Source organism: Oryctolagus cuniculus, chromosome 8 (genome assembly GCF_051225735.1).
Source record: "Oryctolagus cuniculus isolate XC-2025 breed Fujian yellow rabbit chromosome 8, ASM5122573v1, whole genome shotgun sequence".
NCBI lineage: Eukaryota > Metazoa > Chordata > Mammalia > Lagomorpha > Leporidae > Oryctolagus > Oryctolagus cuniculus.
In genome coordinates this window covers 3,912,929-3,936,316 of record NC_142874.1, presented here as the reverse complement: position 1 = coordinate 3,936,316, position 23,388 = coordinate 3,912,929, and the positions used below count along the sequence as shown (strand labels likewise).

The 23,388-nt window shown below is 40.7% G+C and overlaps 1 protein-coding gene across 1 annotated transcript in view; it reads left to right on the top strand.

Moving 5' to 3' along the window:
• The window catches only part of LOC149124800 (zinc finger protein 39-like), a 750,627-nt gene that overhangs the window by 470,278 nt on the left and 256,961 nt on the right, over positions 1-23,388 (top strand). The window lies entirely within an intron of this gene.

Below are 23,388 nucleotides of genomic sequence, written 5' to 3'. Positions count from 1 at the left end.
CCTATTTTCTACACACATGTATCATTTCACATGGTTTCCTTAGTATCCTTACAGCATGGGGATTTTCCCCAGAGGAACTAATCCAAGGCAGATGGGAGTGATCTTTATAAGTGCCTCAGAAGTCATATGTCATCACTTGCATGACATACTACTGTTTCTACAGGGCTATCTCAGATTCAGTGAGTGTGCAAAGGGTGTGAATACTGATAAGGATCATTGGGGATCATTTTGGGGATTTGCTGAACTAGTACTTAAAAGAATAAGAAGCATATCATAAAAGAGATAGAAGGGAAAGAGGGGGAGCATGGGAGAGAAGGAAATGTTTTGATTCCTAAAAGCTGAGAACAGATAGAAACAATGTACGCAGTTCTTTCCTGAGACCTCTGAGGCCGACCTTGCTGTCTCTTCACAGGAGAATCCTCGAATCCAAACTCCAGCTTCTAAGGCAGAGATTTCAGAAGAGTCACAAAAAGACAGGATGCGTTGAGAAACCTCTTCCTGGTCCCAGGAGGCACAGCTGTCTTCCTTTTCCCTTTTCCTACCTTACCTTTGTTGAAGCTATGATGTGACAAGTACCTAAAAATAAGTCTGTGGCTTGACACACATGTTCTCAAAACTGGTCACTAAAAAGTGATCACACTGGGGTCAGTGCTGTGACAGAGTGGATAAAGCTGCCACCCACAGTCCTGACAACCCATCTGGGTGCCAGTTTGAGTTCTGGCTACTCTACTTCTAGTGCAGCTATCTGCCATGGCCTGGGACGGCAGCAGAAAACAGCCCAAGGCCTTGTGCCCCTGCACCCATGTGGAAGACCTGGAAGAAGCTCCTGGATGCTGGCTTCAGATCAGCTCATCTCTGGCCATTGCAGTCATTTGGAGAGTGAACCACTGGATGGAAGACCTCTCTGTGACGCTCTGCCTCTGCCTCTCTGTAACTGCATTTCAAATAAATAAATAAATCTCTTTAATAAATGTGATTGCTTTTAAAAAAAATGATGCCTCTGGGGAAGGAATGATGCTAATGTAACCATGGATGCATGAATATCATAGTCTTCAACTTTCTACTGAATATATAGAGCAGTAATTTGGAACACCGCTGGAAGAAAGTGGGAACGTAGCACTTTCCTTGCTCTTAAAAGTAAATACAAAGCAAGAGATTTACTACAATCTGTAAAGATGGTAGAATTTAACACAGAGATGCATCTAAAACATGGGGGATGGAAGTAAAGATAAAGATAAAAGCCCTGTTCCTTCTCTCCTACTGTATCCACTGTGACCCTGTTATAACCAGTCAAGTAATGTCCATTCAGCATGTGCATATCCTGTGTCTCATCACTGGAAATTCAAGACCCTAATTATGTGTCTGATGCATTATTATAGCTCTGAATCCCCCAAATAATTTTCAAAACACCATGTACCACTTACCTCCACCTGTAGATGCAGCTCTGAAGCTCAAATGAGAGAAAGTTGAAAGTCTGGACACTTCTTAGGTGGCAATTATCCACATTAAACCTCTGGGAAACATGCCACAGGGTCTCCACTCAGCTCTATTACTAACCATTCATTACAGAAATGGCCTTATTGCAACACACCCAAAGACTTGTCTCTGAGTTGCTTCAAGTGGGCACCTGGCTGCTTCCATCTCAGGTAGAGGGGATGACACCCAGTGAAGTCAACAGCATGCTCGAAGCCAAATAGCCCACTGCCACCTTCAGGGAGTGGAATGTCAAGTGTCATTTCTCTCCCCAGCTCTCTCCTGCCTTACTGAACTAGACACACTCACTCACTTGCATATTGACTATGTGCTCTGTGCTAATGAGAGTCCCCAAAGTACCCTTAATTTATTTGAAAGATTTATTTATTTATTTGAAAAGATTTATTTATTTGAAAGGGTTATATAGAGAGGTAGAGACAGAGAGAGAGAGGTCTCCCACTGGTTCACTCCCCAGATGGCTGTAATGGCTGGAATTGCACTGATCTGAAGCCAGGAGCTTCTTCCAAGTCTCCCATGTGAGTGCAGGGGCCCAAAGACTTGGGCTATCCTCCACTGCCATCCCAGGCCACAGCAGAGAGCTGGATCAGAAGAGGAGCAGCCAGTACTAGAACTGGTGCCCATATGGGATGCCGGTGCTTAAAGCCAGGGCTTTAACCCACTGCGCCACAGCGCCAGCCCTCCAAAGTACCTTTAATTCTAGTGAGAACTCATGGGGATTCAGTTGTGGTAAGGCTTAAAATTATATGAAATATTTCCTGGATCCTGCACAAGCACAGAACTTGCTTTACCCATTGTTTTACAGTCACTCCCAAAATAAAGCCAAAATCCCTCTGCTGGAAATACAAAGGCTACTTTGTGTTTTACTATGGAATATCTAGGACAAGCAAAAATGTTCAACATCCATTTTCTTTTTAAAGATTTATTTATTTGAAAGGTAGAGTTACAGAGAGGCAGAGAGAGAGGGAGAAAGAAAGTCTTACATCTGCTGATTTACTCCCCAAGTGGATGCAATGGCCCGACTGGGCTGATTCAAAGCCAGGAACCAGGAACTTCTTCCAGATCTCCCACATTGGTGCAGGGGCCCAAGGACTTGGGCCATCTTCCACTGCTTTCCCAGGCCACATCAGAGAGCTGGATCAGAAGTGGAACAGCTAGGAACTGAACTGGTACCCATATGGGACCCCAGCACTGCAGGTGGCGCTTTACCTTCTACCCCACAGTGTTGGCCCCACAACATTTCTTTGAAGACACAGTGCTAAATAACTCTATTCATCACTCTCCTGAAAGTTGACTGAAATGGGAAATACTAGTAGTCTCAGATTTTTTTATTCAAGTGGGATGTAAAGTCCCTTGGGGCATCAAATTCTTCTCTAGACCCATCAAGTTAGGTCATGTACAAGGACTTGTAAAATTCTTAACCTTATCCAGTGTACAGAGTATATAGAGTATGTACAGTTAGCCAGACTATGACAAATCCAACCAAAATTAAGCATCAGCATTAAGGAATGTTTCCAGGTTTCAATGCTGGCTTGGCCACTTCTTAGCAGCAGCTTCTTGGGCACTCTCAGTTCTTCCTCACCTCTAAAATGATGAGAATAATGCAACCTACTGCTTAAGCAAGAATGAAGTGGGACAACACATTTAAAATGCTAAGTGCCATGTCTAGCATATAATGACTCAATACTAGCTTACCATTATCACTACTACTGTTCTATCAGGCTAAGTGCAGTGGGCCACACTTGAGTTCCCATACTCTGAATGTATAAGCCCAATCAACACATGATGCAGCCTCAGAGACAACAATGGCTCTTGTTGTCTAAAGTTCTCTAGACCTCACATAGAGCAAACCATATCCAAATGGGCTTAAAAAAGTTCATAGGAGAAATTGAATTAAAAGATAATTTTGTTTCATTTAAAAAATCAGTACCTAGTTTTCTTCCCCTTGAGAGACATTTTAATGAAATTTTTAAAGACTCTTCATGCACCCCAGTCTCTACTATGGACAACATATTGATGGCCAGAGTCCTTTTGCTTGAATACTGTCCTTTCTCACTTGATTTCACTCACATAGAAAAGCTGTAGAAAATCATGGGAGTATTCACTAGGAAGTCACATCTGTAGACATCAATAGTCACTGGGTTCCACACTCCCCTTACTTCTCAAAACTAAGTTCTGCTAAGACAAGGAAAAAAGGTATCTCTTTGTCTTCTCTTATTGAAAACCTCACTCCTAAAAAAATTAAATGAAGTCCTCTATAGAAATTTCAATTTGTAGAGAAAACACTTAGCCAACATCTGTGATTTAGATAGCTGATCATTTTCAGCATTTTTGAGCAGGAATTATTAATGAGCTTTTAATCTGAAGGGCTTAAATCATCAAAGTGCTCTAAAATTTATTGAGAATTCATAAAGGAAGCCTATCAATGCCTTCCCAGCAGCTCCCATCTTGACACCCATCTCCCAATAAAAGCAGCTAAGACTGGGCTGGTGCCCTGGTACAGTGGGTTAAAGCCCCAACCTGCAGTGCCTACATCCCATATAGGCACTAGTTCGAGTCCTGGCTGCTCCTCCACTGATCCAGCTCTCTGCTATGGCCTGGGAAAGCAGTAGAAGATGGCTCAAGTCCTTGGACCCCTGCACCAGCAAGAGAGACCCAGAAGAAGCTCCTGGCTCCCACTTTGGGTTAGTTCAGCTGTCCATTGTAGTCATTTGGGAGTGAACCAGTGAATGGAAGACCTCTCTCTGTCTCTACTTCTCTCTGTAACTCTTTCAAATAAATAAAATAAGTCTTTTAAAAAATGCAACCAAGAGGATTTCTAAGACCACAAGCACACATTAGTGAAGCCACATTACAAGTCCTGTTTAAAAATTGGTTTTTAAATGGTAAAGGTTGAGGTACTTTAACCTCCAACCACAAGCCTGCACAACAAGATATGCTGTGTGTCACAAAAGAGGGGAAAGCATTAAGCCACTTTCAGACCAGGTTTATTTAGAAGAATAAAGCCTAGGAGGGGCTCACTACCAGGTGAATGCATTTAAGACAGTTGCCAATGAATACAAAGCAGAGGGGAAACCCCTCCCTTAAAGACTAGTGTTTTATATAGCACAAAATAACTGGGAGGGGCTTGAAGGTCTGGGCTAAAGCTAGGCTAGTGAGACAAAGGGAGAATTTGGGCTAGATTTAAAGTCCCTTTGAGATAGTGTGAGCTGTGAGGGGTTGGGCTGAGGCTGGACTCTGAGGCTGAGCTGTTGAAATAGGGGGAGAGAACTTGGGAGGAGTAAGAGAGATCCTAGGCTGGTAGTAGGCATCTTTTGATAGCATTGTGTCCAACAATCAAGGCAGGACAGGGCTGGTCAAGGTAGAGTGGGGCTGTATTGGCAAGGCAGAGAAACAAGGACCTGCATGTTAGTTGAGAGGTCAACATGGATCTTGTTTTTTGTCCTAGCTCCATCACTGTGTATGATGAAGTCAGAATAAAGCACACTTTGATTAAGGAAATTTCTGGCACAAATTCTTTTCAAAAAGATTTTATTTATTTTATTTGAGAGGTAGAGTTACAGTGAGAGGGAGAGACAGAGAAAGGTCTTCTTTCCATTGATTCACTCCCCAAATGGCTGCAATGGCCAGAGGTGTGCTGATCAGAGACCAGGAACCAGGCATTTCTTCCTGGTCTCCCATGTGGGTGCAGGGGTCCAAAGACTTGGGCCATCTTCTATTGCTTTCCCAGGCCATAGCAGAGAGCTGGACTTGAAGTGGAGCAACTGGACTAGAACAGGTGCCCATATAGGATGCTAGCACTGCAGGCAGAGGATTAACCTACTGTGTCATGGCACAGGCCCCGGGTAGAAATTCTATAATAAAAAATATAGCCAATTGCAATCTATGGCAATTCACATAGATTTCATTCTAGCTAAAGGGATTCATGTTTGGTGCCTTTAACTGAGAACATGAGGAAATGTCTAACAGGGGTGAATGCCATAGAAGTGGCCAGAGACTCTAGTAGAGAGAACAGTGCAAACCACCAGTGACAAAATCCAGCCCTAATGACAGTACTCAAATCCACATGAGGGGCCACACATTTAGCATCTTTCAAGTTCACAAGGTGTACTTATATTTTACAAGAACTCTCAGTCAAGCCTCAAGTGATGTGCATGTCTATGTTTGTTTTAAGGAAATATCATGTGCTGGAACATTTTCAGGAAAGATGGGCAGAAACATAGCTGTATTAGGCCCTTCACTTACGATGTGTAACATCCCTACTACCACCAACTCAGATTTAAGAAGAGGTCAACTGCTAATCTTGGGTGTGCAAATTGAGGAAGGGACAAAAGGGATGTGCTTTCTGCTATCTCTTTGCTCTGTTTCTAGCCTGCAAATCTCTCGTCCCCTTCTCTAGCAGTCCTAGGCAAGAGGTTAGCCTGCTTCACTCACTCCCCAGTTTGTCTGGGAAATATGATGTCCCACTATTACTCTGTCAGACCCTCACATAGATCATGCATGTGGGTGACTGCATTGGCCAGCATCCACTGTTGCACATACTGTTAGGACTATGACCCACAACCTGTATATATTAACCAGAATCTCATCTTGTAGCCTTTCTTTTTTTTCCTTTTTTTCATTTTTTAACTTTTATTTAATGAATATAGATTTCCAAAGTACAGCTTATGGATTACATTGGTTTCCCCCCATAACTTCCCTCCCACCCACAACCCTCCCCTTTCCCGCTCTCTCTCCAATTCCATTCTTATCAAGATTCATTTCCAATTTTGTTTATATACAGAAGATCAGTTTAGTATATATTAAGTAAAGATTTCAACAGTTTGCACCCACATAGAAACACAAAGTGAAAAATACTGTTTGAGTACTAGTTATAGCATTAAATCTCAATGTACAGCACATTAAGGACAGAGATCCTACATGAGGAGTAAGTGCACAGTGACTCCTGTTGTTGACTTTACAAATTGATACTCCTGTTTATGGCATAAGAAATCTCCCTATGCTCCAGTCACGAGTTTCCAAGGCTATGGAGGCCTTTTGAGTTCACCGACTCTTATCTTATTTAGACAAGGTCATAGTCAAAGTGGAAGCTCTCTCCTCCCTTCAGAGAAAGGTACCTCCTTCTTTGAAGAACTGTTCTTTCCACTGGGATCTCACTTGTGGAGATCTTTCATTTAGTTTTTTTTTTTTTTTTTTTTTTGCCAGAGTGTCTTGGCTTTCCATGCCTGTAATACTCTCATGGGCTTTTCAGCCAGATCCGAATGCTTTTAGGGTTGATTCTGAGGACAGAGTGCTGTTTAGGACACCCGCCATTCTATGAGTCTGCTGTGTATCTCGCTTCCCATGTTGGATTGTTCTCCCCTTTATTTATTCTATCGGTTAGTATTAGCAGGCACTAGACTTGTTTATGTGATCCATTTGACTCTTAGTCCTTTCATTATGATCAGTTGTGAGCAGAAATTGATCACTTGGACTAGTGAGATGGCATTGGTACATGCCACCTTGATGGGATTGAATTGGAATCCCCTGGTATGTTTCTAACTCTACCATTTGGGGCAAGTCAGCTTGAGCATGTCCCAAGTTGTACATCTCTTCTCTCTCTTATTCCCACTCTTATATTTAACAGGGATCACTTTTCAGTTAAATTTCAACATTTAAGAATAACTGTGTATTAATTACAGAATTAAACCAATAGTATTAAGTAGAGCAGACAAAAAACTACTAAGAGGGATAATGTATTAAGTTGTTCATTAACAGTCAGGGCTATGCTGATCAAGTCACCATTTCTCATAGTGCCTATTTCACTTCAACAGGTTTCCATTTTGGTGTTGAGTCAGTTGTCACCGATCATGGAGAACATATGATATTTGTCCTTTGGGACTGGCTTATTTCACTCAGCATGATGTGTTCCAGATTCCTCCATTTTGTTGCAAATGACCGAATTTCATTTTTTTTTACTGCGGTATAGTATTCTAAAGAGTACATATCCCATAATTTCTTTATCCAGTCTAACATTAATGGGCATTTAGGTTGGTTCCAGGTCTTAGCTATTGTGAATTGAGCTGCAATAAACATTAGGGTGGAGACTGCTTTTTTGTTTGCCAATTGAAATTCCTTTGGGTAAATTCCAAGGAGTGGGATGGCTGGGTCAAACGGTAGGGTTATCTTCAGGTTTCTGAGGAATCTCCAGACTGACTTCCATAGGGGCTTCACCAGTTTGCATTCCCACCAACAGTGGGTTAGTGTCCTTTTTTCCCCACATCCTCTCCAGCATCTGTTGTTGGTAGATTTCTGTGTGTGAGCCATTCTAACTGGGGTGAGGTGAAACCTCATTGTGATTTTGATTTGCATTTCCCTGATTGCTAGTGACCTTGAACATTTTTTCATGTGCCTGTTGGCCATTTGGATTTCCTCTTTTGAAAAATGTCTATTGAGGTCCTTGGCCCATCTCTTAAGTGGGTTGTTCGTGTTTTTTTGTGGATTTTCTTGATCTCTTTGTAGATTCTGGTTATTAACCCTTTATCTGTTGCATAGTTTGCAAATATTTTTTCCCATTCTGTCGGTTGTCTCTTCACTCTCCTGACTGTTTCTTTTGCAGTACAGAAACTTCTCAATTTGATGCAATCCCAATAGTTGATTTTGGCTTTGACTGCCTGTGGCTCCCAGGTCTTTTCCAGAAATTCTTTGCCTGTGCCAATATCTTGAAGGGTTTCTCCAATGTTCTCTAATAACTTCATGGTGTCAGGTCGTAGATTTAGGTCTTTAATCCATGTTGAGTGGATTTTTGTGTAAGGTGTAAGGTAGGGGTCTTGCTTCATGCTTCTGCACGTGGAAATCCAGTTTTCCCAGCACCATTTATTGAATAGTCTGTCCTTGCTCCAGGAATTAGTTTTAGATCCTTGATCAAATATAAGTTGGCTGTAGATGTTTGGATTGATTTCTGGTGTTTCAATTCTGTTCCATTGGTCTATCCATCTGTTTCTGTACCAGTACCATGCTGTTTGATTACAACTGCCCTGTAGTATGTCCTAAAATCTGGTATTGAGATGCCTCTGGTTTTGTTTTTGTTGTACAAGATTGCTTTAGCTATTCGAGGTCTCTTGTGCCTCCATATGAATTTCAGCATCATTTTTTCTAGATCTGAGAAGAATGTCTTTGGTATCCTGATTGGAATTTCATTGAATCTATAAATTGCTTTTGGGAGAATGGACATTTTGATGATGTTGATTCTTCCAATCCATGAGCATGGAAGATTTTTCCATTTTTTGGTATCCTCTTCTATTTCTTTCTTTAAGATTTTGTAATTTTCATCGTAGAGATCTTTAACGTCCTTGGTTAAGTTTATTCCAAGGTATTTGATTGTTTTCGCAGCTATTGTGAATGGGATTGATCTTAGCAGTCTTTCTCAGCCATGGCATTGCTTGTATATACAAAGGCTGTTGATTTTTGTGCATTGATTTTATATCCTGCCACTTTGCCAAACTCCTCTATGAGTTCCAATAATCTCTTAGTAGAGTTCTTTGGATCCTCTAAGTAAAGAATTATATCGTCTGCAAAGAGGGATAGTTTGACTTCTTCCTTCTCAATTTGTATTCCTTTGATATCTTTTTCTTGTCTGATGGCTCTGGCTAAAACTTCCAGAACTATATTGAACAGCAGTGGTGAGAGTGGGCATCCCTGCCTGGTGCCAGATCTCAGTAGAAATGCTTCCAACTTTTCCCCATTCAATAGGATGCTGGCCGTGGGTTTTTTATAAATTGCTTTGATTATATTGAGGAATGTTCCTTCTATACCCAATTTGCTTAGAGTTTTCATCATGAAAGGGTGTTGAATTTTATCAAATGCTTTCTCAGCATCAATTGAGATAATCATATGGTTTTTCTTTTGCAGTCTGTTAATGTGGTGAATCACATTGATTGATTTGCGAATGTTGAACCATCCCTGCATACCAGGGATGAATCCCACTTGGTCTGGGTGGATGATTTTCCTGATGTGTTGTTGTATTCTATTGGCCAGAATTTTATTGAGGATTTTTGCATCTATGTTTATCAGGGATATTGGTCTGTAATTCTCTTTCAGTGCTGCATCTTTCTCTGCCTTAGGGATTAAGGTGATGCTGGCTTCATAGAAAGAATTTGGGAGGATTCCATCTTTTTCGATTATTCTGAATAGTTTGAGAAGAAATGGTATTAGTTCTTCTTTCAATGTCTGGTAGAATTCAGCAGTGAATCCATCTGGTCCAGGGCTTTTCTTTGTTGGGAGGGCCTTTATTACTGTTTCAATTTCTGTTTCAGTTATGGGTCTATTTAGGTTTTCGATGTCTTCCTGGTTCAATTTTGGTAGATTGCATGTGTCCAGGAATCTATCCATTTCTGATAGATTTTCCTGTTTGCTGGCATACAGGTCCTTGTAGTAATTTCTGATGATTCTTTTTATTTCTGTGGTGTCTGTTGTTACGTTTCCTTTTTCTTCTCTGATTTTATTGATTTGGGTCTTTTCTCTTCCCTTTTTAGTTAGTTGGGCCAATGGGGTGTCAATTTTGTTTATTTTTTCAAAAAACCAGCTCCTCGTTTGGCTGATTTTTTATAATGTTTTTTTTTTTTTTTTTTTTTTTTTTTTTTTTGGATTCAATCCTGTTGATTTCTTCTCCCGGAATGCCCTGGGAGAAAGGGAGAACTGGGGACCCCCAGTGTTTCCTGTTTGGTGGGTTGCCTGCAGTAGGGAAATAGACTGCAGAGACTCAGGTTTTGTTTGTACTGCTGAAACTTTGGTATTTGATCGAGCTCCTTAGTCTTTTGTATTTGTATGGGACGCCCTGATGGCTCCTGTTTGGTAGACACTTTGTGTGGTCCTGAAGGGTTAAAAAGTTAAAAGCCGCTCCCCCCCAACCTCCTCTGGTGAACTTTCCTGACCTCGTTAGACTTGCTCTGCATAGCCATTAGTCAGTAAATTACCCCAATGTGAGCGTAACCTCAGTTTCACCTAAGTGAGATAGAAGAAGTCACCATATATCTCTGCCTCCTGGACCCCTGACTCCACCATGTGTCCCTTATCGCCATTCGGCTGCATTCCTAGGTATCACTCCCTGTATTCATAAATCAACTGGTTGTAAAATCACTTAACTTGTATCAATTATTTACTCTATACCACTGTCTGCTCTATGCAATGATTGATTTTCTTTGTTTCAATGTGTATAAAAACCCCAACCCAAGACTATTCGAGGCCGCTCGCCTGTACTAGGACGGGGGCCCCGACATGTCGGAACATCAATAAACTTTACCCTTTGTTAATTACATGAGAGAAGGTCTCTTGGAGCGTTTTTGGGGTGGCAAGAGCAATTCAACTCTAATTCGACTGTAACAGTCCTTGTGTGCTGCTTCTCTATGCTGTTTGTCTGTTTGTGTACATTGTGTTGTTTGCTAACATGGGCCAGATTGTGTCTACACCTTTGTCTCTAACTTTGAATCATTGGTAGGAGGTAAGCCACTAGGCACATACCTTTCTTTGTCAGTCAAAAAGGTAAAGTGTCAGTCTTTAGGTGCCTCTAAATGGCCTGCTCTTGGAGTGGACAGGCCCTCAGAGGGCTCATTCCATTTACCACTCATTAGCAGAGTGAAAGAGGCCATTCTCCAGCCTGGCCGTCATGGGCACCCAGATGGGGTTTTTAAGAAGACATTGAAGGTCAGTATTCCTTCCCTCAAGTGGGACCGGATCTGTGGAAGTGACCGTTGAGTGTCCGGCACCCCATAGCTCTCCGAGAAGGTGGAGTCCCCCCAGCCACGGCTTAGCTAAGGCTGAAACTCCAGAGGGATTGTAAGGAATGGGAGGGAAATTAGGAAGGGCAGTTGGCTGAGAGCCTGGAGACCCCCTGAGCTTGCTTCAGCTTCCAGACGGCCGGACTGCGACCCGAGGACCAGGTCTCTCGGAGGGACGCCTGGTCACGCTGCCTACTGCTACGTGAGCAGGGCTTAGCTTCTGTCAAGGCTAATATTGGCTCTTCAGTTAAACTCAGACAACTAGGTAGTGGGTAACCTTGAGCGATAGGAGATTTCAAACCCCACTCAGCCCCCAGACTGAGGAGCTTCATTGCTTTCTGCCTTCCTCCTCCTCCCGGGGGCTCCCTCCCCCACTCTTTTGCTCTCCTCATCTCCATTCCTATACCACTGGCCAGGAAAAAGGGAGAGGGAAATTCCACAGGTCTCCACCCAGGGAAAAGCTGTTACCTGTTAACCCTTTCCAACCTTGTAGAAAGTTTTCCATCTTTGCAGCTTATGGTAGCTCTGGTGCGTCTTAAAGTTTTTTTGTGAACTATTACTGTTGCTAAGCTTTGATTGCCTAAGGACTAAATCTGGAAAAGAGCTAAAGTTAACTATCTGTTGTAATTGACTGAGTGTCTGCAGTAGTCCTAATTGATCTGGCTTTGGTTAAATTATAGGAGGTTCCCAACACTCTTAGTAAAACGGCGCACCTACCCAACCCCAAGGTTAGTCCTGCCAGGCCCTGGTGTGTGCAGTCTTCCCTGTAAATGGGGGAACACAGCCTTTCTCTGCACTCTATTCTAGTCCATGTGGCCTGCTGCACCCAGGCAGGCATAGCCAAATATCTCTAGGCAGAGCCCCCACACCAGGGCTGCTTCTTTTTCCTCTCCTGGAGGAATTTCCAATTCAATACCACTGCTGGCCTTACCTAAGGGAGCCAGAACCTTAAGCCATTAACCCTTTCCAACCTGATTAGCTTTTCTCTTTGCAGCTAATAAAAACCTAAACAATGGGTTCATATGCTGATAATCAGCTCTTTTCTGTGCTACTGTCCCTGACTTATCTGATGAGAGTGTTCACCTGTCTTGAAGGTTTTGTGTTTTTCTATTGCCATTATGAGTCTTAATTAAAAAAAAAAAAAAACTACAGTGCGAAGTTTGTTTACACTGTTTATCTGTTTTTAATGTCTGATTACCCAACTGATCAGAAATGTACTAATTTTGGCTAAATGGTTTGACTCTCTGACAGCTTAAATTCTAAACCGAGTCTTCCAACTTTGGGCTTCCAGCTGGATCCCTGGAACTCTCAAAGAATGAGACTCTAAATTTGTTAAAGTAACAGCTGCTTGGGTCAATTCAAATTATATAAAATATATTAAAACGTTATAAATGGTGTCAGACCTATACTGTATTTATGTTTTTGCTTTCCAGCTAAAGTGGTCTTATAAAAATAAAAGTAAATTCTATGTATACAAGCCTTTATGTTGTTAACTAAAGTAAGCCAATGCAGATTGGTTCAGAAAATTGAGGTAATGCAAACACCCTTCGGTTTGCTCAGTGGCTTGCTTGCTCAGTTTTACATGTCTATAATATGCTTTAAACTTGTTTCTCTTAATGAGGAAGATCTTTTCAAAGCTGTAAACATGCACTAGTGTTTGCTGTCCAGGAGGTGTTATCCTCATGTTACTTAAAACATAAAAATGTAATTTTAACTTTTATTTCAGATAATGGTGTGGTATTCATTAATAACTCAGTGTCTTAAGTCATCTAGGCATCAGTGCTAAGTAAAACTTGGGAAAATATATTATATATACTTTTAACATCTCAAATTCAATAAAAAAAACTGTTTGAGTTTGTTAACATGCATTCTCATAGGTTGTCCATACATGACAATTCAAGGCTATGTAAAAGTAACTATGGGTATAAAGTTTCAAAAGGTGTAAACAAGTCATAAAAAGTTTTAAAATGTTTACAATTTTAAAATATTGTTTACAGAGTTGAGTGCTAATGCCAAAATTACACTAACCTAAAGTTAAAGTCTGATCTTCTGTTATAACAATGGGTTTTTTTTTTTAAATGTGTACTAATGTTAGTAAATATCTAAAAATGGTCCAAATCATAAATCTTAAAATCTGTTTTTGCAAAAACTGTAACATCTATTTTAACAGTGTCTGATTATTCGGTTACTCTGCCATTTCTAGAGTTAGGTCCTGTAAGCTCTTTTTTTGACTCTGTTAAATAATCCTAAATTATGTAAACTCTTATATACAAGGTTTTTTTTTATTTCTGGTTTATTCGACAACAAGAGACATAAAATTCATGTTAATCCATTGTGTACTCTACTGTCTCTGTTAAGTTATGGTTATGCGGCAGATGCTAGAAAACTGGGTTCCAGAAACCCAAGAAAACTCTAGTGTCCACAGGCTACACAGTAAATACCTGGAAGCCAAAGAATGGCAGAGACCTCTGCCACAATTTCTCCTCTAAGTCAGGCTACACAGTAAACACTGGTTAAACTGCCAGTTAAATCTAAAAGCCCAAAAAGTCAGGCTAGAGACCCAACTCGCTGCCTCACTTCTCCTCTTTTCTCTTCCAGAAGGGAAGTTACTACTGTTCTGCAGGACTCTCCACTGTGATGTATGGTTTGATCCCCAGACCTTATGTAAGGGATGACTGACCTTTTCTGTGATAATGACTGGCCACAGTATAGGGCCCCAAACAACAACAACAACAAAAAAGGTTAAACTATAAAATAATGTGACAACTAGATCAATTTTTCGGTGTAAAAAGTTACACTGATGACCTCAAAGTATGCAAGCAGGTCACCACAGTTGATCTTACCTAAAGGGTCATAGTTCTCCTCATGGGCACGGTCTTAACTCGCAGGAAAATACTAAGTGTCAGAATTTGCCCATGACCATAGTTTTTCTAGCTCACCCTGATATTTTAAAAAAATTTCCAAAAATCAGGATTGGGTTGAGCACCCCCTTGACTGACATCATAGAGGCTGCCTCCTTGGTCTACTTTATTAGAGACCAGGAAAATGAGGAGCAAGCTAGCAGCAGGAGCAATGTAAGGACAGGCAACAGGCCAATCAATGGCTGCTTTACACGATGATCTGCTGTCAAGGAGACCTAGCAAGGCCAATGCACCCCAAACGGCACCTGTTGCTGATATAAGGAGCTAGGGCATTGGGCAAGCAGGTGTCGTGACAGCAAATGCCTTCTGTCAGCTCTGCCAAGAGCACAGTCACTGGACATGGAACTGCCCTGGGTGTCGAAGGACCCCTGGTTCAGAACTGCAGACCCTGTGGCCCTGAACTAAAAAGTCTTTGGCTCTGCCCAGCCTCTGCCCAGCTTCCAGCTCCAGCCACTGCTATTGAGGGGACGGCCTAGGGTCAGTGAAACGCAAGTTGCCTATTTCTATCAGCCTCCTATTCAGCTCTCCTCCTAGTCTAGCCATGTAATGCAAGTCAACAGGGTGCCTCCCTTAAAGGAGATTTGCAACTCTTTCAATTCTCTTCCAGCACCCCATGGATAGGTCTGGGCCTCACACACCCAGCCAGGCCTTAAAAGTCTATCTAATAACATTAAGCATAGAAAGCCCTCCCTGCCAGTTCCTAAAAACAAGACTTTCAGTAACAGCTAACTCAGATAGCCCTACACCGATTTGGACAAGTCCTCACTGAGGACTTAAAGGGCCTATCTCTTGGGGGGGGGTGCACAATAATCCATAATATAAATGGTTAAATGTAAATAATTCATTAGTCTGTCCTTTTCCCAGCCTGAGACTCTAGTCTTGTACATTGGCTTAACTTCCTAGCAAAACGGCTACAAAATATCAAAAAAAAAAAAAAATTGTCTCTGGGTCAATCAGACTAGACAGGCAAAAACCCAAATTTGTACTTTTCCTGGAAAAAGCCAAACAGCTCCAGGACCAGGCCAAGCAGGGCTGGGATTCCTGGCCTGATATCTGGTCACGGAAATCCTGGCTATTTCCTCTCCTTGGCCCACTAACTTCTGCAATCTTGATGCTTCTCTTTGCACTGTGTGTTTTTAATGCCCTTGTTCGTTTTGTCTCTTAACAGACTAAAAGCTGTTGAACTCCAAATGGTCATCAGGCAAGACTTCCAGCCCATTCCACTGGACAACTTGAGCAGCCCTCTGGGCCGAGCAACACAGTCTTTCCAAGGCCACTGTTGCACACCATAAGACAGGTAGCAAGAGGAAATACCCAAATCCCCCTTGACACCCACATGCCAGCTTCGAAGAAGTTACAGAAAATGGAACTCCATCCATAATCCCAAAGAAAAATTTTGGGTATTACCTCTTGAGGGGAAAATAATAGGCAGAAAGTCAGTTATGAGCTTATGTGTGTGTGACATAAAGGCCTAATGTGTCCAGCATATGCATCTACATCTCAGTCATCCTGACAATGTTTCATGGGCAGCACAGCCTTTGCATCCTGCCCTGCCCCCTTCTACCTGATAACCTGCCAGGTGGAGATCCCCGCCCCTTCTGCCTGACAAATCTTCCACAGTCTCCCAGATGTAGCCCAGTATCTGCATTTCAGTATTACAGAACAGACGGGGGTTGAATCTCATTTTCATGGGGGTGGGTTATGCACGGCCCTAAAAAAAAAAAATCGTTTTTATGCCGACTAAACTGGGGTGGTTAGAAACTCCGTGGCCAAACTCAGAAAATGACTGAAAAAACAGCAACGGGAGAGGGAAACTCAACAAGGATGGTTTGAGTCATGGTTCGGCCAGTCCCCATGGCTTACTACTCTACTGTCAGCCCTAACAGGACCCTTAATTGTTCTACTCCTAATTGTAACCATAGGACCTTGTGTGTTAAATAGACTCATCACCTTCATGTGGGAACAAGTTAAAAATGTTAAACTCATGGTTGTAAGACAACAACATGTCACATTAAAAGAGACAAAAACGAATAATCTCTAAGATTAGAGATCCTCACAACAAGGAGTGGGGAATGAAGAGTTAAAATTGTATATGTGCAGGTGTAAAAAGTTAAGCTTAAGCTTACAGGTTTAAACCTTCCTGGTGCAGCTGTGAAAATAAGACAGAGTAAAGTAGCACCTTGACAGTAGGGACTCCATTTTGGAGCACTTGAGACTGCATTCTGGGAAAGCACCCCCACCATGAGACTCTGGTCTGAAATTATGATCTCAAATAGTCGGACAATAGCAGTGCACTACATCACCCTTGGCAATGCACAAAAACCCCCTAGCATGATTGCTCAAGCTTAAAAGTAGAAAGGTTGCACCTGGGTTACCTGGGCTAATAATAAAGATGTGATTTGTCTATGTCTTAAGATCATAATTGCTGATTGTAAGATTTTAGCAACTGCTTAACAACCATGTATTCTCTCCCTCCTCCCGATTTTGCGGTTTTTGCCTTTATAAACCCTATGCTGTAGTTCCTCACTGCTCCTCTGTCCTTGTCAGAGGGCCCCAACATGTTGGATCAATAAATTTAACCCTTTGCTGGTTGCATGAGAGAAAAAGTCTCTTGGAGTCGTTCCTTGGGCGGTGGGCTTTTTCAGACCCTAACAAACATATCTTTTAAATAGACCGGTGGGTGCATATACATTTATAATAGTTACATCTTCCTGTTGAATTGAACCCTTAATCAATATATAGTGTCCCTCTTTGTCTCTCTTAACAGTTTTTGTATTAAAGTTTATTTTGTCTGATATTAATATGACTACACCTGCTTTTTTTTTTGGTTTCTGTTGGCATGGAATATCTTTTTCCAACCTTTCACTTTCAGTCTGCATGCATCTTTGTTAGAGAGATGTGTTTCTTGTAGGCAACAAATAGTTGGGTTGTGTTCTTTGAGCCAATCAGCCAATCGGTGTCATTTAACTGAAGAATTTAGAACATTAATGTTTAATGTGACTATTGATACATAGTGACTTTGCCCTGCCATTTTCCCAGAGATATTTTCTAGTATATGCTTTGAGCTTCCCATGCTCTTTTACTGGTAGGTGTTCTTCCTTTACCTTCTTTCATATTGATGGCCGTGTTTCTGTGTTTCTGAGTGTAGCACATCTTTAAGTATCTTTTGCAGGGCCGGACGAGTGGCCACAAAGTCTTTCAATTTCTGTTTGCTATGAAAGGTCTTTATTTCACCTTCATTCACAAATGAGAGCTTAGCAGGATACAATATTCTGGGCTGGCAATTTTTCTCTCTTAGCACCTGTGCTATGTCTCGCCATTCCCTCCTAGCCTGTAGTGTTTCTGATGAGAAGTCTGCTGTGAGTCTGATTGGAGATCCTCTGAGAGTAATCTGACGTTTCTCTCTTGCACATTTTAGGATCTTTTCTTTATGTTTCACTGTGGTAAGTTTAATTACCACGTGTCGTGGTGAGGATCTCTTTTGGTCATGTTTATTGGGGGTTCTATGAGTTTCCTGTACTAGGATGTCTCTGTCCTTCTCCAAACCTGGAAAGTTCTCTGCTAGTATCTCACTAAAAAGGCCTTCCAATCCTTTCTCTCTCTCCATGCCTTCAGGAACTCCTAGAACTCAAATGTTGGTTTTTTTAATAGTATCCTATAGATTCCCAACAATATTTTTTAGATTTCTAATTTCCTCTTCTTTTCTTTGGTTTGACTGTATGTTTTCCTGTGCTCTATCTTCTAAGTCCGATATTCTCTCTTCTGCTTCACCCATTCTGTTTTTAAGGCTTTCTAATGTGTTTGTCATTTGATCTATTGAGCTCTTCATTTCATTTTGATTTCTCTTCACTATCACAATTTCCTGTTCTACTAGTTTCTGCATTTTGATTCTTCCTTAAAATTTCATTTTCACGAGAGAGATTTTCAATCTTGTCCAATAAGGATTTCTGTAGTTCAAGGATTTCCTTTTGAAAACTTCTAAATGTTCTTATCATAAATTTTTTGAAATCTGTATCTTGCATTTCTTCTATCTCATCATCTTCATAATCTTGGCTTGGGGTGTTTTGTTTATTTGGAGGCATCATAGTGTCTTCGTTGATCTTGTTCCCTCGATTTTTGTGTTTGTTGCTTGCCATTGTTAATTTTTCTTCCCTCACTGTGAATTTTTTTTTTTAATATTATGTCTGTGTTAAGTGGACTGTCTGCTGTTGGAGCAGCCTTGGAGGCTTGAGATGGGTGTGGCCTGAGAGCTCTGCTTGGTTCTTTCCGGTTACAGGTGTGCAAAGGTGACACCCTCAGGTTATGCGTGGTAAATCTTTCTTTCTTTCTTTCTTTCTTTCTTTCTTTCTTTCTTTCTTTCTTTCTTTCTTTCTTTCTTTCTTTTATTTTTTTATTCAGGAGGTAAGTAATACCGCAAGGCTGTGCAGAATTGATGGTATTTAGCTTCCGATCTCTGACTTCTGCCCAAAGAGTCTGTGTGGGCTCAGTTTCTCCTGCAGACTCCCACTGGGTTGCCTAGGCTACTGAATTGTAGCGCCTCAGTTCCTTAACTCTACCCTTCTGTTATGTATATCAGGAGTGGGGCCTGCTCTTTGTCTCTTGTTCACCTTTGCAAGGTTGGCAGAGAGAGAAACTCGTCTGTACCAGTACCCCCCACCTTTTTTCCCCTTCTCTCCTGTAGTCAGTCTGGTGAACTTTCCCGCCTCAAGCCCACTTCCCTCTAGATTCTGTCCGCTGTTTCCCCACCAATATCTCACATTGCTGAGCTCACCTCACCTTCCAGTGCTGATGTGTGGACTCGGAGCCCTGGGCATCCCTGCTCTCCCCACTGGTCGTCTGTGTCACATCCACTCCCCTTCCAGCACTCTCTTGTAGCCTTTCAACATCACCCACTTAGGTTTTGCACTCAGGCTCCCCTAAGTTCAGAGGACATAAGGCAAAGGACACGGGGTCAGGAGACCAGCCCACCTTTGAAAGTTGAACTTTTAATAGTAAAACAAAGAAAAGTTTCTAAGGTGTGCATGAGAGAAATGCCAGATTATTTTCAGAGACATTCCAACTAGTCCCACAGCTGACTTCTTGTCAGAATCTCTATTGGCTATGGAAGAATGCAGATACATAGTTTAAGTTTTAAGAGAAAAAAATGAAAACAGAGAATACCGGACTCTGCAAAGCTATCACTTATGAATGAAAGTAAATAATGACCTTTCATAACACACAGAAATTGAATTTGTTATCATTCATCTGGCCTTATAAAACATGCTTCAGGATATGCTACACACAGAAATACAGGAATATATTCATCATTATGAAAAAATGTGAAGACAGAAAATCTCCCAGTAAAAATACAAAAGAAATCTAAAGTAAACAATAAGAGTATGTATGGAAAATCTCAGGGCCATGTCATTACATAATAATAACCTTGAATGTAAATAGCCTCAATTCTTCAGTTTAGAGATATAGACTGATTGAAAAGATTAAAAAACCAAGACCCACCAAGGTATAGCTTTCAAGAATCACACCTCACCAACAAAGACACACACAGACTGAAACTGAAAGGATGGAAAAAGATAATTGATGCTAGTGGAAAGCAAAACAGAGCAGTTATAGCAATCCTAATATCAGATAAAATAGACTTTAACAACAAAAAAAAAACTGTTAAAAGAGACTAAGAGGGGCACTATGTAATGATTAAGGGATCCATTCAACAGGAAACTGTGACTATAGTAAATGAATATAAACCCAATTATAGGATACCTGGGCATTTAAAAGAAAGATTAATGAATTCAAAGAGAAGCATAGACTACAATACAATACTAATGGAGGACTTCGACAAGCCACTTTCATCAATGAACAGATCTCCTAGACAGAAAATCAACAAAAAATGACAGTTAATTGACACTAGGGACCAAATGGATCTAACTGAAATCTGCAAAATTTTTCATGCCACAGTTAAAGAATACACATTCTTTCCATCAGTCCATGGAACTTTCTCTAGAATAGATCATATGCTAGGTAATAAAGCATATCTCAACAATACTATACATCATCTCATACCACAAAGTAATAGAATTGGAAATCAAGCACTCAAGAAACTCCAGAACATTTGTGAACACATGGAGGATGAACAACATGCTCTGAATGAATAGTAGGTAACAGAAGAAATTTAAAAAAATAAAAACATTCTGGTAACAAATGAAGATGATAATATATCAAAACTTATGAGATGTAACAAAAGTAGGGTTAAGTGAGTTTATAGCAATTGGTGCCTACATCAATGAATTTGAAACATACCAAATAAATGAGCTATCAGTGCATCTCAAGGACCTAGAAAAGCAACAACAAAACAAACTCCAAATTATTAGGAGGAAATAATTAATATTAGGGAAGAAATAAACACAATTGAAATATAAAATAAAAAAGATCAGTGAGGTAAAATCAAAACAGCCTGGTATTGGTTAAAAAAAAAGAGAGATGTGTAGACCAATGGAAGGAGTAGAAACTTGAGAAATCATCCATGCATCTGCGACCAACTGATCATTGACAAAGGAGCTAAAATATATCCTTGAATCAAGGGCAGTCTCTTCAACAAATGATGCTGGGAAAACTAGATCTCCACATGCAGAAGTATGAAACAAGACCCCTACTTTACACCTTACACAAAATTCTACCCAACATGGATCAAAGACCTACATCTATGATATGACCCGATACCATCAAATTACTAGACTATACATTGGAGGAACTCTACAACATATTGGCAGAGGAAGAATCTTCTTGGAAAAGATCCCAGAAGCACAAGCAGTCAAAGCCAAAATTGACAAATGGGATTACATCAAGTGGAGAAGCCTCTTCCCTGCAAAGGAAAAACTCAGCCAAATGAAGAAGCATGACAGAATGGAAGAAAACATTTACAAGCCAGTAATCAGCACACACAAAATGTCAAGAAATATAACAAGAAGAAAACAAGCAATCTGGTTAAAAGGGGGGCAAAAGACTTGAACAGCCTTTTTATCAAGAGAGGAAATTCAAATGGCAATAAACACATGAAAAAATGTTCAGGATCACTAGCCATCAGAGAAATGCAGATCAAACTACAATGATGTTTCACCTCACCACAGTTACAATAGCTCCAATGGAGAAATCAGCAAACAACAAATTCTGACTAGGATGAGGGGGAAAAATATCCTAATTTATTGTTGATGGGAATGTAAACCGGTGCAGTTACATTAAAAGAAATCAGTGTATGAAAAATTTATCTTTGTCCCTATGTTGATTGCAGCTCAATCCACAAGGGCTAAGATTTCAGATCAACCCAGATGTCCATCAATTGAAGATTAGATAAAGAAAATGTGTTATATATACACCAAGGAATACTATACAATGGTTAAAAATGATATCCTGTTGTTTGCAAAAAAAATGGATGCAACTGGAAATCATTATACTTAATGAAATAAGCCAGTCTGATTGTGGTAATAGAGTACCTAAAAAGTAATCTATAGGAATGAAGTCGACATTTTGAATTCAGTGATTTTTTTAAAGAATTGTTTTATTTATTTGAAAGACAGAGTTAAAGAGATAGAACCAGAGAGAGAGAGAGAGAGGTCTTCCGTTCCACTGGTTCATTCCCAAAATGACCACAATGGACAGAGCTGAACCGATACAAAGTTAGGAGCCAGGATCCTATTCCAGTCTTCCCATGCAGGTGCAGGGGCCCAAGGACTTGGGCCATCTTCTACTGATTTTCCAGGCCACCAGCTGAGAGCTGGATAGGAAGAGGAGCAGTTGGGACTCAAACTGGTGCCCATATGGGATGCTGGCACTGCAGGCTAGGGCTTTAACCCACTGCACCACATTGAAAGCCCTTGCAGTGATTTTTAAGTCTTTGTCTCTACTGTTCAGGTTCAATGTTCTTTTGTGTTTTTTTCTTCATACTATTTGTTGAACTCTACTTAGAGCATGGTTATTTTTATAACAAATTGAAAATAGATATTTGTTAAAAATAAGAATGGGATGGGGGAAGAAAAAGGGTGGGCACATGTGTTGTATGGAGGGCAGGGTTGAAATTATCACTGTTTCTGAATCTGTACATATGAAGTACATGCAATTTGTATAATTTGAATAAAAATTATAAAGACTTCTATTTGTGATCTTAATTTTAATCTCATGATAAAATACTTTATATCCCAAATGGTCTAGTCCAAACCTGATGTGAAAATTTCATGGGTTAAATTCTTGTTCACCATTTTGAAAATGCTGTGTTTATTCAATATCTAGTCTCTGGATTTATGGTTGTACAATGCCATTCCTGAGAAGCCATGGTTGACCCCACCAAGAGCATCTTCTCTTTTGGACCCTCAGAGCTGAGCTACTGTATACCTGTCCATCCAGGACAGACACATAAGAAATCATTGACTGATATTTTACCTTAAGGGGGACAGGGATTAGTAAACTTATGTAATCTTTTGGTTTTTGTAAAATTTATTTATTCATTTGAAAGAGTTACAGAGAGGGAAAAGGCAGAGGCAGAGAGACAGAGGGAGCTAGAGGTCTTCCATCTGCTGGTTCATACCCCAAATGGCTGCAATGGCTGGAACTGAACAGTTCTGAAACCATGAGCCAGGAGCTTTTTCAGAGTCTCCCACATGGATGCATGGTCCAAGCACTTGGGCCATCTTAAGCCGCTTTCCTAGGCACATTACAGAGTGCTAAATCAGAAGTGGAGCTGCTGGCACTTGAATCAGCACAGCTTAAAGCCAGGATGTTAGAACTCAATTTGGTCTTCCAATTTGAATGGCAACATCCAAATATGTGTAGTATCAGGCAACTAGAATCAGAAATGAAGCTGGACTCAAATCTAGGTATTCAGACATCCCAAGTGCTTTATTAAGCACTGCACCAAAGATCTTTCTCCAAACCAACTAATTTTAAACTTGAATCCATAATATAATACTTGTTCACAACATTTCATTCCTTCAGTATTGTGGCTAACTGTGTTTCTATTAAGTGGCCCCATATGACCTGTTCTTCATCACCAGGAACTTTTTGCTATAACAAATCTACAAAGATCTTTCATTCATCTAGATTGACTATGCCAGGCTCTCTTAAAGCTCACTAAAGTTAACAGAGCTATAAAAAGTTCACAGACAATATCCAGCAATTCACAATGGCATCGGACTCCAAATCTTAGGACATCAGTTGATAGCAAATTCTTGGCTGGA